Consider the following 20,145-nt stretch of genomic DNA (forward strand, 5'->3'; position numbering starts at 1 on the left):
GATGACTCGTTGCTGACACACGTGACACGGGGTTCGGGGGCGTCCCTGCGCACAACCCTGCACTCTGACCAGTCGTGCGGATGACCACCTGCTTCCATCTCCATCTCCACAGCGTTAATTCATTGTTCACGATGCCAGAGTAGTGCAGCAAGAACCCAGAAAGCTCGCTGTGAGACCTGGAGGGCGCTCAGGTACAGTTTGGGAGGAAAAAGAACGGGCCGCAGTTTGGAAACTGCTTCAGAACCGGTTGGGGAGGTGCAGGAAAAAACGCAAGAACCTTCATCAAGTTAATTAAGTTGGTCGAAGTTGAGCTCGTATTGTAATTTCGGCTATGTACGTGTTAGACGGTACGTACTGAAGCAAAATAAAGTTTTTTCCGGAAACTGGTGCTACATGCAATAAAGTTTCATACTGACATGAAATGCATGTGTCCGACACCGACAAACTGGGCGATGTAAAGTGCAAACAGGGACACGGGCAGCGCAAGAGAAGAGTAACATTAAAAAAAAAAACACAAGACATACAGCGCTAAACAGGTGAAATGAATAATAAATACATGTGTGAAGTGAAATAGAGCAAATTATGCTGTGCAAAATGGAACGGCGCATTAATAGATGATATTACAGATAGATGATCAAATGGAATGATGCATGAACAGATTATATTATAGATAGATAATCAAACAATATACCAGAGGTTGTGTGTGTGAGGGTGTCAGTCCAGAGTGGAAAGTCCCTGAGTGTTCAGGTGTCGGATGGCCTGTGGGATGAAGCTGTTGCAGAGTCTGGCAGTGAGAGGGCCCGGATGCTTCGGTAACCTTTTTCCGGAAGGTAGGAGGGTGAATCGTGCATGTGAGGGGTGTGTAGAGTCCTCCACAATGCTGGTGGCTTTCTGGCTACAGCGTGTGTGGTGAATGTCCGTTATGGAGGTAAGAGAGACTCCGATGATCTTCTCAGCTGTCCTCACCGTCCACTGGAGGGTCTTGCGGTCCGATACGGTGCAGTTCCCAAACCAGACAGTGATGCAGCTGGTCAGAACGCTCTCAATGGTCCCGCTATAGAAGGTGGTGAGGATGGGTGGTGGGAGATGGGCCTTCCTCAGCCTCTGCAGGACGCTCACTTGTTCCTGACCTGGCTGACTGATTCTGGAGCTCATTGGTGGAACGAGGAGAACCTGGAGGAAGCCTACACCATGCAGACTCCAATCATAAAAAAAAGCCAGATTCAGTCCCATAATCTTTTGGGGGAAATTGTGTCAAAATCTGCTTTCTGTTCATGATAAATTCTTGGAGCTTATATGTCCGTAGAGATCCGTGTCTGGAACCAAGGTCAGAAGACGCCACACTTCTTCTAGTCTCTCTGCATATTATATCTGGGGCAGTGGTGGCCTAGCGGTTAAGGAAGCGGCTCCGTAATCAGAAGGTTGCCGGTTCGATTCCCGATCCGCCAAGGTGCCACAGAGCAAAGCACCGTCCCCACACACTGCTCCCCGGGTGCCTGTCATGGCTGCCCACTGCTCACTCAGGGTGATGGGTTAAATGCAGAGGACAAATTTCACTGTGTGCACTGTGTGCTGTGCTGCTGTGTATCACATGTGACAATCACTTCACTTTACTTTGATTAATTATATTTATTTATGTACATATGTAGCTGGGTATCGGCAGAAACCATGCTGTTCATAATTTTTTATTTTTTACTCAGGAAATGTCTTCGGTCGGTGTAGGAAAAACACGTTGAGGGCATTAAAATGAAACGTCTGCATGATAGGAATTATTATTGCTCCTTTTATTGCAGTTTTGGCTTTATTGCAGCCTGGCAGTGTGGAGTGAGTGTGAAAGTGGCGCGGTTGGAAGTGCGGAGCTCCTCGGTTGACTCCGGGAGGGACGCCAAGACGACCGGCAGCTGGCGGCAGGTCCGCGGGTCCCCAGGTCCCCTGAACCCTGTCTCTTCGGGGACCGCTAATGACGCCTTTTTACGCCTTGCCCTTCAGCGGTGTCCCGCGCGCCGATATTATTTTACACCCGCAGCGGCTGCGCTTCTGCTGAGGGGGGCAGAAAACGGACAGGAGCACCAACAGGAAGAACAACCTGCGTTTCTCATTACAAATTTAACTCCGCCTGCACCTGCCTCTCGCCTGTATTTTAATCATTCCTACTATTTAACTATTCCAACTGTTAATAATAATAATAATAATATTAGTGTATCCGCTTATTTCTAATGCGCAGGCGGCGCAGAGCAAACACAGGCGTTCTGTGATACGGAACCCACCCCTCCTACGGGCCGCAACAGGCGCTTTGGGTGGGTGGGTATGTGGGTGCAGCACCCATCGAGTCTGTGGTGGAGTGGTCTGTGCGGGATGGGAACCTGGCAACACACACACACACACACACACTCTCTCTCTCTATCACAGAGGTGCAGATTAAAACATTGGGGAGCTGTGGGACATCGGGGCCACCTCAACACAAGGCACGTTTTTAATCCTGACTTTTTTTTTTTTTCCTAATTTGTGTGAGATTACATGAATATAAATATATATATATTTGTTATTTTTCCAAATGTCCCTTGTAAATAAATTTGGCTTGTCTGGTTGTGTGCTTGTTTGATCTGTGCGTTTCATACATCTCGGAGCACCAAACACTGTATGCCGTGTGTGCTGGGCATGCTGTAAAGGCGCCTAATCTCAGACAGGATCATTTAATAAGAGCGCGGAACCGTGTAAACGGTGGAGCATCTCGTATTTGCAGGTCCTGTACGAAGGTGGGGGATGTATCATGACGCCGCATCACGATGGTTCCTTTGTTTACAGCGCTTTTTCAGAATAAATAAAGTGAGAAGATAAAAGTTGGTTCTACCCCCTCCAAATCAAGTTGAAATTGCAAGTCCTCTATGAGATGGAATTTTGCCATGGGAATCGTAATATGTATCTCAATATTGAAATGAAGGTTGGCGTGTGGGCCTCCTCAGAAAATTCCTGCCCATGAGCATGGATCCATGACGTAAAATCATCGCTTTTATTGGACTGGATTTTACCAGACGCCCTCATCCAGAGCACATTATAACCAGTAGTGATGGGGACAGTCCCCCCCTGGAGACACTCAGGGTTAAGTGTCCTGCTCAATGGTAGTAAGTGGGGTTTGAACCTGGGACTTTGCAGCCTTCCGGTGTATAGGTGAGCGTCTCACCCACTAGGCTAATAACTATTTATTTTGTTTGTCATCCATGCAAGGTCGCGGAAGGGCACTGCGTAGTACGTTGGATAACGTCACTTCAGGTTGTGATGGCCAGTCAGCCGAGTGGCACCATGACTAGAGAAGATCTTCCACTTTATAGGAAGACAGTAAGAGATAAATTTAACACCTTAGATTAATGATCACACACACTTGCTTAAGAAGACCGCCCGGAAATTCGAACGTAAATGGCGTCGAAGTAAATGGAACGTATTCAGAATAGCGTGGGAGGAGAGCCTACTTAACTATCAGAAGGCTCTTAGCGCGGCTCGTTAATAGACAAGAACAAAAATAATCCCGGATTCCTGTTTAACACTATAGCCAAACTAACCAGGAATGAGACAGAAACGGATACTACCACTCAATATCATCATAGTAGCGAATTTTGTTTGCGAATAGTTTGCGAATTTCTTTAATACTAAAATAGTCACGAATAGAGAAAAGCGGAACAAACAGCTCTGTCGATATTACTATGGAAAATAATCTTCAAATAGCTCACGCTTTAAAGAGGATGAACTAATTAAACTAATCTCGTCGTCAAATCAATCTACTTGCGTATTAGATCTGCTTCCTACAAGTTTCCTTAAACATGTAGCACCCGATATTCTAAATTCTATCCTCAAAATTATTAACTTGTCGCTTAGCACCGGTGGCCGAGTACCAAGTTCGTTCAAGGTAGCGGTCATCAGACCCCTGATTAAAAAACCCGATCTCGATCGCAGTCAGCTTTCGAATTATAGACCGATGTCCAACCTTCCATTTATATCAAAAATCGTAGAAAAAGTCGTATCCCAGCAGCGTACCTAGACAGCAACAACATTCATGATTCGTATATCAGTCGGGATTTAGACCTCATCATAGCACTGTTACTGGTGCCCTCTGATCCGGGACGCATCTCGCCGCTTGTCCCGCTTGACCTGACTGCGCCGTTGGACACTATTGATTACACTATTCTCCCTGCCAGGTTAGAAAATGTTGGGATTGAGCCACCGTACCACCGTAACTACTACAGTTTCAGGGATCTTCAGATGGACCAGTAGCATCATAATGGACATGTAATGGCTGGGCTAAAAAACTACTCCTAACATGGACATGGAGTTTATACTACACTTTGGACTTGTCCACCTCTACAACTGTAGGACTTTTTCCCCTTATTGGACAAATCGTCACCAACCCTACACTGACACCACTTGCAGGGTCACTCTACCCTGGAAGGGGGTCCCTCTCTGTATCACTCCTTCCCAATGTTTCTTTCTTTCTTTCTTTCTCTCTCCTAGACTTTTTTTGTGTGGACTTATTTCTTGTGCGCAGAAGGGTCAAGTGTGGGGGTGTCAATTGTAGGGCCTGTCGCGTTGAGTCATACTGTATGCGATTTTGGGCTAAAAAAGAAATAAATGATGATGTTCTGGTTGTTATTTTGTGTGATACGTGGACAGTAGACGTGGAAGTCCCATTTTTGTCAGCTCTCTGCACATCTTCGGGTCCTTCCACAGGTCAACTTTGCGCTTCTCCGCCCGGACGTCTGACCTCCTTGGCGCCGGTCACGATGCCTCGTCGGCGTGATGAATGAACGCCCGTTCTCCACGCGCACTTTCATGGCGGACGTTCGTGGAGAAGGAGCGGGATGGATTATATCCCTCCAGATCACCGAGCTCCAGCCTCTTCTGTCCTCCTCCAGCTCCTTTAAACCTGTTTTGTAGGCAGTGATGGTGATGGATTGTGCTGAATGGACCTTGTAGTCGAACAAAAGGTGTAAACAGCAACGCGCTGGCACATATTAATTGCCTTTTGTCCCGTCTATGAATCATTTTCCTTATGATTATTTCTGTGTGTTTAGAGCGATTCATCTGGGCGCGTTCATGCGTCTTCTTCCTCCTTCTTCTTCCCAGTTAGCCGCGTCCCCGGAGCACATCCATTTCCTCCCTCGCTTTGTCTTCACATCGGTGCTGCCCCAGACCCCGCCGACATTACAACGCATCAATAGTTTAATTGGCCTTATTATACAAATACGCTGGCGTTTTTAATCTCTTGCGGCGCGTCGATGGCGCTCGTCCTAACGGTTTATTACGTCCAGGAGTTTTCCCGGACAGAACTTTCTCTCTCTCTCTCCTCCCCTGACCCTCATGGTCTGTGTATCTGTCTCTCTCTCTCTCTCTCTCTCTCTCTCTCTCTGATTGGTGGGGTAATTAGCATTCGCAGTCATAGGTGCGCCCTGCAGAAATGGGCCGCGTGGCCTCGCCCTTCATTAGCGAGGTCATTTCCCGGAGTGGACGCTCCTGACATTGGCCCGCGAGGCTGCGGCCTACGAAGCGTAATTGCGCGTTGGTATTCATGGTGCCGCTCGGCCGACTCTGCCCGGCACTACCTGAGCAACGTTTCCTTTCCTCGATCTCGCCGCCTCGCTTGCGAAAGACGGAAAGTAAACAGCGAAACCGCGGTCCCCCTCGCCGTTGCATAATCATATCGAAAATCGTGAGCCTCTTGATGACATTTTTATGGGAGATCAGAGGAATGGCAACACGCATGGCACCGGTGATTCGATAATCACCGACTTGTGTATTCTGTGGTATCTTGTAGGATTACACGCACTGGAAACTGACCCCAACCAAAGTTTAATTGTCTTGTGCTCCGCCCACATTAGTGTACGAAGTAATATTGTGCGCAGAGTGCCTACTAAACCGGGGAATTCAGATATGAAAGGGAGGACCTCAGTGGCACCGTGGCGGCTCGGGAAAATCGAACCTGCAACCTACCGATTGCCCCACAAACCCGGGTCATGGTGGTGAAAGTGCAGGTTTTATACACACACACACACACACACACACAAACAGGGGGCAGTGGTGGCCAAGCGGTTAAGGAAGCGGCCTCGTAATCAGAAGGTTGCCGGTCCGAATCCCGATCCGCCACGGTGCCACTGAGGTGCCACTGAGCAAAGCGCCGTACCCACACACTGCTCCCCGGGCGCCTGTCATGGCTGCCCACCACTCACCAAGGGTGATGGTTTAATACAGAGGACACATTTCACTGTGTGCACTGTGCGCTGTTCTGCTCTGTATCACAATGACAATCACTTCACTTTCTTTTTCACACACACACAAAATAGTCCAAAAGTGTTCTATTTATTGATGCATGATAAAGGTATTGATGATAATGACCGTGGAAGAGCATTTGAAATCCTCTCACCTTTCCTCTCTCCTCTCTTTTCTGAAAAGGTGCAGGGATGGGGGGGGGGATATAAAATCTGAATTTTATAAATGGGATTAGTATTAGACTCTTGGCTCCTGAAAATATTGCCCGCTGAAGATAGTGGACTGGGGGCCTAAGTGATTGTTATTATTCTGGAGCTTTAGAGGGTAAAAAATCTATTAAGTGCCCCCCCCTAAACGAAGCTTGATTAAAGTGTTAAGTAGAGAATTGTCCCGAAAGGTGGCCCTTCCTGTCACCGCGGCGACGCCGGCGCGACGGGCCGCGCGGGCAATCTGCCGTAACCTCGCTTCATCTGATTTGCATGCTAGAGAGAATTAGGTAATTGGCATTTATGCAGAACAAAAGAGAGCGGCTCTCTCGGAGAAGAGGGGCCCGGCGCGCGCCTTTCATGTGGCGCCGCCGCCGCGCCCGGCTGTGCCCGCGGCAGGAAGATGCCCCTGTTCCAGCACACGGCGGCGGATCCGTGGTCTGTGACAGCTCCTGTACGCCGCGCGTCCTCCGACATGACAAGTGCTGACTAAAACCTAAAAAGATGACACCGTGCCGGGGAATCCGAGACGCGGCGGCGGCGGGGGCAGAGCATGCTTCCAGAATGCGGTAGATCATTCGTTCAACCACTAATTGTCTGCAGGCTGTTTTTGCACCGTTCTTGTCCTCACATTAAATGCCAGGATGCTCTAGCACGTAAGGAATACACATATCGCATGAAATACACACTGAGGACACTATTTTCTAGCTGGGACTAAAGCCGAAGCTATTGTGAGGTCATAAAGAGATAAAAGAAGAAATGACGGCTTGGTAGAGAATTGTCTGTAGACAAACTAACTACACTTTTTGTTGCTGTGTAGCTATTTCTGTCAGCACAGCAAGATGCTAAATGATGATTTATATACGTTTGATTGAAGTGGGAGGGGCCAGGTGATTGTCAGCTTTCACATAAGGGTCTCAATCTGGGTTAATTAAAACTATGCTGGTCAAGTGAGGTCCCACACACACACACACACACACACACACATATATATATATATATATAATATTTAATATATTTAACATTAACACGAGGTCCCCTAGCTTGTCTATGGTTCTCCTCCCCTAAAACATTATCTCCTAAAACCATCATGGCTTCCAAACGTGCGAAGCATTGCAGTGATTGGATGTAAAAATTAGCACAAATGTTTTTTTATTCTTAAGTTCTGTCACGCGAGACTCTGAAGGACCAGTGGGTTCATGTTTTTGGGGCAGTGGGGGCCTAGTGGTTAAGGAAGCGGCCCCGTAAACAGAAGGTTGCCGGTTCGAATCCCGATCCGCCGAGGTGCCACTGAGGTGCCACTGAGCAAAGCGCCGTCCCCACACACTGCTCCCCGGGCACCTGTCATGGCTGCCCACTGCTCACCAAGGGTGATGGTTAAAAGCAGGGGACAAATTTCACTGTGTCACTGTGCTGCTGTGTATCACGATGACAATCACTTTCATGTAATTTTTTCTGGAAAAAATCCCAACACGACTTCCTGTCTGCGCCAAACATTGTGTTTGGTGAATGGTGTTGATGACATTATTTCAACTCCTATAGGCCGCTCTCCCCCTCATTAGCATGTAAAGCTACAGACGGTGAAACGGCGCGTCCTGGGGAATCTCATTGTGGGATTGTGGGATCAAAGTGGCTGTAATTCTGCACCACGGCTGAATTTTGGAATGAGACAAAAGCAAATAAAAGCAAAAAACAAAAAAATGTATGTCATGGGACCTTTTAATCCTGATGATGTCTTTGCACCAGCGAAAAAACCCTTTGCTTGGCGCCAGTTCAGTGCCCTGTGGCATTAAAATAATGATTATTTCCAAAGGCGTTAAAGCAAAACAAAACCATGCCCTGGTCCACCTGGACATCTTAATTACAAAAAGATAAGTGGTCAAAATCTCAGCGTCCCTCCCTCACTCCATCAGGTCAGAAATGGACCATAAAGGCAACCGATGAGCGCAGGCTGGGGCAGCAGGAAGAGCGCAGCGATCCGGGAGGCTTGTTAACGGGACCCGTTACTGAGAGTGAGGAGCGAGGGGTGGCGTCGGCGGTACTCGGGACCCCACTCGAGGCGGGTTTGAACAACCCTTATCTGGCAAAGGCAGAGTCACCCGCTGTTTACACCGTAAACCTATCAGGCTGTGCACTTCTATTCATCGCAGTGAGCAGCGGCGCAGTTCAAATATTTCTCGGAGTCCCTTTTTTTTCGCGTCTGATTATCGCTGTGGGACAGATGTTTAATTAGGGGGCTGCGCTGCAATTGAACTTCGTTTTTTTGTCTGAGGTTGATGAGGGGGTGAAGTGTTTTTCTTTCTTGAGTAAAATTATTATTATTCTCTCTCTTTTTTTTTTTACTTTTTTAAAATGGAATGAAACAATAAGTTTTTTCAAATCAGATCTGAACCGGCATCTGCACAGCAACTTGCATGCCTGCTCAGGTGGAGTGGGCGTGGCTCTCACGGACCTTCCCACTTTAACATGGTAGGTAATAGGTCAACGTCAGGATGGAGTAGACGGCTGTTTTTTAACCCCATTTAACACAGTAGGAACAGGGGGTTGTTGCTATCTCTGTGGTGTGGATCGAATTTACTGGGGTAGGTTTTGTGGCTTTGTACTGTGTACCTGGGTGTGTGTCTGATATTTGCTGTCGATGCAGTACTGCTATATCACAGTCATGTTAGAATTTCAGACAGTAGTGCTCAGTATATTTAGTTGTTAGGTGGTTGTGTTTATCGGGGTAGGTGTCGGGGATGTTTATTTCAGGCTGTAGTGAGTATGGGGTTTATAGTTTAAGAAAAGAAAAAGAAAAAGTGAAGTGATTGTCACATGTGATACACAGCAGCACAGCACACGGTGCACACAGTGAAATTTGTCCTCTGCATTTAACCCATCACCCTGAGTGAGCAGTGGGCTGCCATGACAGGCGCCCGGGGAGCAGTGTGTGGGGACGGTGCTTTGCTCAGTGGCACCTCAGTGGTACCGTGGCGGATCGGGATTCGAACCGGCAACCTTCTGATTACGGGGTCGCTTCCTTAACCGCTAGGCCACCACTGCCCCTTAAGGGGTCGGGTGTTTGTGTTTGAGGTTTTAGTGTGTAACGTGTTTTCAGGGTTAGGGGTCAGGAGTTTGTTTTTGACGTTGTAGTGTTTATCAGAGTAGGGGTAGGGAAGGTATTTACCGTGGTAGTGTGCAGGGCTTTTTACCAGGTTTGGGGGTTTGTTTTCGTGGTTTTAGTGTGTAACGGGATTTCAGGGTTAGGGGTCAGGAGTTTGTTTTTGACGTTGTAGTGTTTATCAGAGTAGGGGTAGGGAAGGTATTTACCGTGGTAGTGTGCAGGGCTTTTTACCAGGTTTGGGGGTTTGTTTTCGTGGTTTTAGTGTGTAACGGGATTTCAGGGTTAGGGGTCAGGAGTTTGTTTTTGACGTTGTAGTGTTTATCAGAGTAGGGGTAGGGAAGGTATTTACCGTGGTAGTGTGCAGGGCTTTTTACCAGGTTTGGGGGTTTGTTTTCGTGGTTTTAGTGTGTAACGTGTTTTCAGGGTTAGGGCTCAGCATTAGACAGACCATGTGCTGTGAGCTGAATCTTTTGCATGTTTCGCAGTACACAGGCGGGGGTCTGTGTGCCTGAGACATGAGGAGACTCCTTCAGGTCCCAGAACAGGTGGCTTGTGTGTGGAACCTTGCTCCAAATCAGTTGCAGAGCATGTGTGGCTGTTGGTGCTGGAGTTGGCAGCTTTGGGGCAGCTTTATGACTCTCTTTGCTCAATAAACTTGTCTTTCCAAAAGAAATCCTGCTAACCACACACCCTTGTCAGGTCACCAGTGGGTTATACGTTTCTAACTTGAATCTGGATTTAATTGTGATCAATGCATGAAGGCTTTAGAGGTCAAATGTTACCTTGTTTACTTGTCCACAGTACAAATAATGTGGGAGGTTCTTACTCCAGTCAACGCTGTCACCTTCATTATACCTCTGTTATATAATTGAACACTGCAGTGTAAAGATGCGATACACACACACACACACTTCGGCCAGGTGTTGATAATCCTTCTCCTGCCCATCTCAGGCCCTGCTGCCGCCTCTATCTGGACATCTTTGCGAGCTGCATGTGGAAGGTTAATGCTCTTCATCAATACGGATTATGCAACTGTGAAAGCTCTCTTGGACCGCTGGTCAGGGCTTCTGCGAATCCGATTATTGATCGGAGGCGAGTGGGTGGGCGAGGCCGGCGCTGTTATCAATCAGCCAATCATTTCGTTTAATCAGACGGGAATTCAGCTCCCTGCATCGCCGTGGGGGCTGAGGTGCTCTTGCCTGCATAATCCCATCAAGGAGCGCGGCGCGCTGCAATGCTACACCGCGCGAAGCGAGAAGGCGGCACCCTGAAACCGACCCGAGCGCCTGTCGCTCCCGCTTTCCTCTCGGCTTCTTCACGAAAGTGAATTACCTCCGATTTACCGGCGATGGCGGAGTTACAGATACCGGGGACCACGGCAACAGAATAAATCCTCGCTGATACGCACAGGGATTCAACTCAGTTGGCCTTTATTTGCTTTTTACTGGGGTAAAAAAGATCAGAGACTGACAGTGACACAGATTCAGCCATTTCATACACATATTTGATTAAAATGCATCATTTTAATCTGTTTGCAGTACGGTGTGGCCTGTAGGTGGGTGTATTGGGTGCAACGCTGGGTGACGCATTATTTTGTGATTGGGAATATTCATATTGCCATCAGTTTGAGAGTACAAATATAACCCAATGGCTTTATCATGTATCATTAACAGATATAATGCACTATTTTTACAGTCCATCAAGATAATGAGTGAGTTAGTAGTTGGTGGCGTAGTACTGCACTGGCCACATGGCCGTAACTTTTATTTCATTATTACCGAATAATAGCAACATTGAAAGAGTCCTCAACATCCAGATCTTCTAAAACTCACAGGGTCCTGTCTGTGCAGAGGCCTGTGCTGACCCCTGCGAGTTCCCCAATGTGGGAATCTCGACTGCTAGTGGGGGACTGTGTTCGCGCTCTCCACTGGTTTTTGGGCCAGTGGTGGCCTGGCGGTTAAGGGAGCGGCCCCGTAATCAGAAGGTTGCCGGTTTGAATCCGGAGCCGCCGAGGTGCCACTGAGCAAAGCGCCGTCCCCACACACTGCTCCCCGGGCACCTGTCATGGCCGCCCACTGCTCACCAAAGGTGATGGTTAAATACAGAGGACACATTTCTCTGTGTCACCGTGCGCTGTGCTGCAGTGTTTTACTTCACTTTCACTTTCATATTAGTAAACATAAAATGCATAACATCCCAATAGCACACCCAACGGGATAATCAAAACTCAGTATAATCCTGTATGATATGTAGACTGGAGCTGTAAAGCTTATCAATCCTGTAAACCGTAAACCGGGTCGGTCAGCAAACATGCCCGCCCGCCACCGATTTCCTTTTCGACTCCATACCAAGTAGAATTCGAAGGGTCCTATATAGAGTTTTCCTATATTTTTCCTGTATATTGGTGCAGTTGTGGCCTAGCGGTTAAGGAAGCGGTTAGTTTCCGGTTCGTTGCCGGTTCACTTCACAAGAAAAAAAAAAAAAAATTCCATGTTGGTACCGAACATGATGCTTGTTTTCCTGCCTCTGGCGCGGCTGCGAGTGTGAGGTGAGGAGCCGAGTGGCGGTTTACATAGACCGGAGACCCTGCAGCCGGACTATGATCACGTCCAAGACGGATCTGTGTGTGTGCGAGTGCATAAGTGTGCACGGAATCGATCGGAACAGTTCTCACCGAAAGGCGCCGCGTTTTCATCCGTCGAAGCGCGGCTCTGCCCACCCCACGCCCCCGCCGCCATTAATCAGCGGCAGCGGCATCAAACACGGCCAGATGACTTGCCTCAGACTGGCAGAGATACGGGGAGGGAAGGTGGAATTCCCACATGCTGGACCAGTGGCGTGCCGCATCCAGCTGGGCGCTAATTATTACCGCTGTCGTTCATATTTATTACCACGCGTCACTCATCTTCATTACGACCAAAGATAGATTGAATGTTGTCATTGAGAATGTGGTCGCGTGCGATTTATTAAAAAGCCCTTTCATTAAATCCCAACAAATTTCACATGAAATGTAGCGGCCCAATTTCCACGGGACCTGGTGGACAGGTGCATCATGGGCCAAAGAAGCAGCCGTTCCGTTGGAGAGCGGGTCCATGTCACGTGTTTCAATCCCGATTCGAGCACGTGCTGTAACAACAATTTCATAAATACCATATATCCACACTTGTGTCTGAAAAGTTCACCAAACTCCCCAAAGTTTGCCGAGTGGTGGGTCAACGTTTGCGATTAGGCACGAGTTGTGGAAATGGCAGCCTTCAGAACTGATGCCCGCTCCCTCGCGACGGCCCGGCGCTTTGCGGGGCTCCTCTCGTCCCCGGCGGAGATAGGATTGTGCGATCTGAAGGCCGCGTTCGGCGCGCGGAGATTATTGCCGTTTTAGCTCAGACGTCACATTTTTCTCAAGTCTGGCGCCGGAATGATGCAGGAGGCCGATAAATTCCTCAACGTTCCGCCGATTTAATATTTCTGAAGGCAACAGTCAGGACTGATATCAATTTTGAACTCCTAAATGGCAGCGCTGCGGAAAATGGCACGATTCTCCTGTGAAAGTGGGAGAAAATACGGCGACTTTAAAAATGTATACGGCTCGCAGCGTAATAGTGTAAGTAATTTGTTAAGCGCTTATAACTCCCCCTGCTGAAGTTTCTAAGAGTTAGCCTGGAGCGAGCACTTAATTAGCATATTAATTTTTCAGAATGGCTTTGAGGAGCGTGTCTTCATTTTTCTATTTTCTCTCTCCCCCACCCGCCTCTTCCCCTCTTCTTAATGTGGAAATATTTGTTCTGTTCTGCTGTCAGCGAGCGAGACTTCATTGGGATTCAGCGTCGTTGAGCGGGACGCAGGGATCTGTTGACAGGCTTTGTTAGTGAGAAACACGGACGGAAAGTCAATGTTGAATTTCCGCGGGCCCAGGTTGAAGCCCCGCCCCCCCCCGAGCACTCCTTTCACTCTCGCTCTGTTAATAAATTCAGTTTTTAACGAAGTAACAAAACACGTGCGGAAAGCAAGGAGCGGTTTAATTATGGAATATGCATTATGAAGGAATCAGAGTCAAGCGTTTTCGAGAAATAATGCAACGGTTCCATAACACGTATGCATTTCACACAACGTTTTCACATATACATTTCCAAAAAGCATGCACATGGCCTCGATAGGTAGTAGCCTAGTGGGCAACACACTCGCCTATGAACCAGGAGACCCAGGTTCGAATCCCACTTACTACCATTGTGTCCCTGAGCAAGACACTTAACCATAAGTTGCTCCAGGGGGACTGTCCCTGTAACTACTGATTGTAAGTCGCTCTGGATAAGGGCGTCTGGTAAATGCTGTAAATGTAAATGATAGGTGGATTTAGAAGAGGGCTGCATGAAAATAATGATTAAGTGATTTCGTTCAATTGACGGAATGGAAATTTTACGTTATTTTATTAATCCTGGAACCCACACGAGACCGGGCAGTAAGTACGAAAGGTCGCGAAGCCAAAATTAGCCATTATGCACGATCCACGATGAAGGTTTTTTTAACGGTTCGGTTGATTTTTTCCCCCCACCCTGCTGTATGTGGTGAACCTTGGAGTCGAGCTCTTATTTGCTTTGGGCACTTTTCTTTTTTTTTTTCGTGCGAGCAGTTGGAACAGAACGGGGTCAATAGGATGTCAAATGGAAGCAGGGTTTTGTGTGATTCTCTTTTTCTTCCATCCCTTTCTTCGTCGTATGAAGAATTTATTCGTCGCTTTCAAGAGAGGTGAGGGTATCTTGCACGATTGACCGAGGCCGCCGCGTCCCAGGGGTCCCCACTCACCTGATGAATCTTTTAACAGAACAAATCCCGAGCGGAGCGGGGCGCAGCTGGGCCGGCGCCATCAGCACAAGGCGCGTGGTAATGAGACGCTCGGTTTCACGCCGGCCCCCCGAGGGGGATTAGATCACATGTCCATATGGGAGGGATTAGGAGGCACTCGGAATATTGCCTCTGCACTTTATTATGGAGACGAGGAGCGCGGCGTCTCGATCGGGGGATCAGAGGCTTCCGCTCGGACTCCGCCCGTCCTCGCCGCTGCCGCAGGTGCATTTGTGTTCCTCTTACTTCCGGTACAGGCTCCCTCTTGCCTGATGGCACTTCCCCGCACAAAAAACAGTTTACAGACTGACTTCACCCCTAAACCGCGCCCCCAAAGTCAATTAAAAACGAACAGCAATAAAGATATTTGCCAAGATCCATTGTTTGTTTTGTCGTTCTTTATTGGCCGTAACCGTGGCAGCAGGGGGTCAGCGGGCAGGGCGGCGTGACTCAGCGGCGAGTCACCGAAGGAGAACTCCCCCGAGGCTCTCCGGCGCCCGTTACCCGCCGGTGACCGGGCCGCCTCCGCGCTCCGGCCGCTGTCGGCCCGCGTTAGCGGTGAAGCGTCCTCCGCACTCGCCGCGCTGCAGTTCTTTTCACCCCCCGGGCCTGACGCCACACCATCAGTTACCGCCGTCAAGATGATTGATCGGCTCGTGGGGAGGGGCGTGTTATTCCTGTAAATATTTTTGCTGTATTTTGCAGGCGCTAAATAAGCTGTAATGGACCACGTTGGTGCACTAACGTGATTGAATTAAAACACTGCCAGTCTGCATGCTGCCGTTGGTGGTGGGCGTGGTCCTGAGGGATAGAGATTTTTATTTATTTATTTCTTTTTTGCTGTTGTTGTTAAAAAAAAAAAAACGGAGAAATGTTGCCTCTGCGTGTCTCCCCCTCCACTGATCCGGAAACCGTGTTGAGGGCGGTTCCACACCGACGAGAAGGCGGCGGTGGGTTCGCGGGAGCCAGATGAGGCTTCGTTGGGGCGGCGTCGTGTCTGTGTGTGTGTGTGTGTGTGTGTGTGTGTGTGTGTTGCTCGTGTCCTGGGAGGACGAGCGATGCTGAGGTACTTAATGCAGGTAATCCAAGATCACAACGATTATTCCCACTCCTGCTTCTGGCGCAGAGCAAGTGCGGCGTTGCATAACACACACACACACACACACACACACACACACAGAGCTATATGCCACCATCCACTCAGACATACATTAGCTCCATTTTGGCCTTGGGAGCAGTGCCTTTTTCATGCATTATCCAGTATGTTGTCTAATATATATATATTCTAATAGAAACCTTACATTTATTTTTGCCCAGTCGTATAAGGAAATACCACCAGGTGGAGCTGCCTGATTGTAAAACAGGCCCATAGATATAACATTTTGTCTATTACGGATGTTAGAAAATATGGATACAGCAATATATCGCGATATTTGTTGTGGTAATATTGTATCGATACCTGGACGTCAAATATCGATAGTTTTCGTATAGAAATGTAGTTTACCGGGTGGTGCTGTTCAGCGTTTTCTTTTGCGAGGTCAGCAGAGTTGAGAATGAGCTGCAACCTCCACTCCTATAGGTGGCGCTCTACAGCTGGGTACCTCCAATTATGGCTTGTTTATTCAGTCAAAGTGATATCTCAAAACATGACAGACAGATCACAGCATCTTGTATATCAGCTTCATTTTTACATTTTCAGCAATATGTACAGTATCTCAGTGATACGTATCGTATTGTGAGAGTCTCTACTAGGCCAGGTAATATATTGTGGGGACGTTGTGGGGACCCCATTGTGGGGTTTGACTGACCTTCTGCGTCCATGTGAGTGTGTTTGCATTGTTGGGACATTGTGGGGACCCCATTGTGGGGTTTGACTGACCTTCTGCGTCCATGTGAATGTGTTTGCATTGTTGGGACGTTGTGGGGACCCCATTGTGGGGTTTGACTGACCTTCTGCGTCCACGTCAGTGTGTTTGCATTGTTGGGACGTTGTGGGGACCCCATTGTGGGGTTTGATTTGCCTTCTGCGTCCCATGTGAGTGTGTTTGCATTGTGGGGAATGTGGGGACATTGTGGGGACCCCATTGTGGGGTTTGACTTGCCTTCTGTGCCCACGTGGGTGTGTTTGCATTGTGGGGACTGTGGGGACCCCATTGTGGGGTTTGACTGGCCTTCTGCATCCACGTGAGTGTGTTTGCATTGTGGGGACGTTGTGGGGACCCCATTGTGGGGTTTGACTTGCCTTCTGTGCCCACGTGGGTGTGTTTGCATTGTGGGGACATTGTGGGGACCCCATTGTGGGGTTTGACTTGCCTTCTGTGCCCACGTGGGTGTGTTTGCATTGTTGGGACGTTGTGGGGACCCCATTGTGGGGTTTGACTGACCTTCTGCGTCCACGTCAGTGTGTTTGCATTGTTGGGACGATGTGGGGACCCCATTGTGGGGTTTGATTTGCCTTCTGCGTCCCATGTGAGTGTGTTTGCATTGTGGGGAATGTGGGGACGTTGTGGGGACCCCATTGTGGGGTTTGACTGGCCTTCTGCATCCACGTGAGTGTGTTTGCATTGTGGGGACGTTGTGGGGACCCCATTGTGGGGTTTGACTTGCCTTCTGTGCCCACGTGGGTGTGTTTGCATTGTGGGGACGTTGTGGGGACCCCATTGTGGGGTTTGACTTGCCTTCTGATTCCACGTGGGTGTGTTTGCACTGTGGGGACGTTGTGGGGACCCCATTGTGGGGTTTGACTTGCCTTCTGTGTCCACGTGGGTGTGTTTGCACTGTGGGGACTGTGGGGACGTTGTGGGGACTGAATGAACTTCGACGTCATTTAAAAATAAAAAGGAAGTAACTTGTTCAACAAAGTTTTCCCACGAGAATAAATAGCAAGAAATAAATAAATAAAGGCCAGGAGGCGTGACGTGGGCGGGGCCGGCGCGTGGCGGCCTGCCCGCGGGGCATTCGTTAACCCCGGCGGCGCTATTGGCGGCGCGCGGTGTGATGGGAGAACGGCAATCAGCTCTGAGTGTGTGATTGGGCCGCCGGAGGGGCCGTGGAGGTGGGCTTCATTATCTGTCATCTTAATCAGAGACACACGGCGGTGAAAATGGGGGGCGGGGGGGGCTGATTTAAAAATAACGCCTTCGCCGAGAGTTGCGTGTGCCGAGGAGCGCGCGTGGAGACGGCCCGCCGTCCCTCGTCCGCAATCAGCCGTTAATCAGAGCGGCTGAGTAAACATAAACACCGGCGCCGCCGCCACTCCGCCGGCCACTCGTCCACTAACGCCGGAGCGGAGGAACGATCCGGAATATCAACAGGCGTGGAGGGGAGCACCGTCTCCGTTTAAACCCCCGACCGGAAACCACTCCAGTTCCCCCTGAAGGAGCATTCTGGGATGTGCGGTGTGTCCTTCGATACGGCAGCACGTTTCGGGGGTTTAGATCCTCCATCACTCTCGGCTTTAGGACGTTTCTCCTCATCTTATTTCCCACTGGCCAGAAATACGTGAAGAACGTTACTCTTCACTCATTAAACGGCGGGGCGGGGCTCGGCTCGGCTCCACCCCTTTAGAACCCCATCCGTCACGCGTCCTGCTCTGAACTCGAGTGTTGTGTACGTGCGCGGTCGTGATGAAGTCAGATGTTGACGTCCTGAGACAGGCCGCCGCCTCCTACCCCCCACGGTGCACCTGTTCCTCTTGGGGCGGTGGAGGAAGTGTTGCCGGTTCGAATCCCGAAACAGTCACTTCACTCGCGTCTACTAGAACACCCTGCGATAAACGGATTCATTACACCGGATCTTTCTTCCATCGCGATGGGCCCGCGTGATGTGATCATAACGCCGCATGGACCTTTTTAAATTATTGTTATTATCTGCACTGGTATCCTGGTTTCGAAGCTCATCCCATTTTTTTTTTTTTTTTCGTTATAGTCAGTATATTAGCATTAAAAATTAATACGCAATCTATCCAAACTGGTTGTGAAAAACCTGCACCGTGAGGCCAAAATAATGGCCAATGGTCTCACACACATAAAAGGTTCTGCGTGTTGTTGGTTTGCGAATGTCGTTATAACGTAGTAAATATTCCTTAGCCTTTGACACTTGAGTGCTGGCCTGAGATCAGCAGTCCAGTCGTCTGTTTGTTCATGTCTTTAGCTAAACACGGAACATATAATATTCTATATTTTTTAGCTCGTAGTGGCCGGTACGTTTTTGAACGCGCACCCTCATACGTTATCTATGCTTACGAGCCGTGTGAACTCGGGAGTGCTGGCCTGAGATGTGACGGGCCGTCGCCTCCTCCCCCACAATGCACCTGTTCCCCTCCTCTCTCATTCCGCTTTCTGTTTTATCAGCGTCTCCCAGCCAGCAGTGTGTGCCGAACACAGTCCGCCCCCGACGGCCGGGGTGCCTTCCCGCCGCGGCGGGTGACAGGTGACATCCTGTCAGCGAGAGGGACTTTCGTTCCCGTCTCCCCCCTGCCGCGGATGATCAGAACGGGCCGCCGCATCGGCAACTCCAACCCCGGAAGGAATAAATAAAATAACATAAACACGTGCGCACGTATGGCCGCGGCGCGGCGGCGTATATAAAGCCCTCTGTCGTTCCGATTCCTCTGCCTCGCGGATCTCCGGCTTGTTCCTCAGTTCCGCCGCCTCTGGCTTTTTCGTGTTGGATTTGCCGGTAACACCAAGTTCTCCTCCATCACCGCCGCCGGGCTCCGTTCGCCTCCGCTCCGGCACCCGAGCGAGGGAGCTTTTCCAAATTTGCACAAATAACGATGCAACTGCATTAAATATAGTCGCTGAATCTGGATCCATCCATCCATGCACATCCATCACAAGACTTCAAAACTCAGAGTGAAGACTCTGATGCTCATTTTAATTACCTGAATTATCTAATATATCTATGACTAGGTATGAAAAATCATTTAACATAATTCCGCCCATCACACAAACACACAAAGGGTTTTACCAACGTCTATCGTCGGCTGTTCAGTTGTTACATCCCTGTGACTCCATTTTTTCCGTCCTGCATTATGATTCTAATTTCATTCGGACGAATTGTACGTGAGTTTTGGCGGTTTGAATGCCGTTGGCAGATGCTTTTGTGATTTCCCTTTACAAGAACAAAACGATTTAATATCGCATGATGTGAAGGTGAAGGAGAATGGGAGCCCACCCGAAACCCCAAATATCTCCAGGTTGGGTTTGAAATGCCGGCGGTCTTCGTCTCCCGGGACTCCCGCTGTCTGTTGTCGGCGCTGAGAGAAAAGGACAAAGTAATTGCGTTGTTCCAGACCCCCGAAATCTCCCATCAGCTGCGGGCCGCGCTGTCAGGGGGCATGAAGACGGCGCTAAAAACTTAACTCGGTGCAGACAAGCCGGTCAGACCCCGGTCCCCAGGAATGGCCAGGGAGGATTATTTATCCGAGAGCGGCCAGATGAAGCGGCGCGGCGAGGGGAGGGGCCTGCCTCAATTCGGGCAGCGTCCTTCTGAGACCCCGCCTGAAGACCCGGATGACTGAATGAGCGTCACCTCAAGGCTGTCCCAATTCACGGGGTCCTGTTTCCCATCAAATTAATCCTTTCGGTTCCATCCGATCCCATAATGCATTGCATGGCTGTACACTGGGGGGAACCTTTTAAATTGATAAGGCTTTGTTGAAATTGTTTGTGATATGCTCGGGACATATTCACATAAAAATGATGGAGATGCGTGAACTAGACAATGGCCCATGTCCAC

At 49.2% G+C, this 20,145-nt stretch overlaps 1 protein-coding gene across 13 annotated transcripts in view; it reads left to right on the forward strand.

Annotated features, from left to right (window-relative positions):
• The window catches only part of msi2b (musashi RNA-binding protein 2b), a 163,911-nt gene that overhangs the window by 17,429 nt on the left and 126,337 nt on the right, over nucleotides 1-20,145 (forward strand). The window lies entirely within an intron of this gene.

The sequence above is a fragment of the Denticeps clupeoides genome, chromosome 13 (assembly GCF_900700375.1).
Source record: "Denticeps clupeoides chromosome 13, fDenClu1.1, whole genome shotgun sequence".
Classification (NCBI taxonomy): Eukaryota; Metazoa; Chordata; class Actinopteri; order Clupeiformes; family Denticipitidae; genus Denticeps; species Denticeps clupeoides.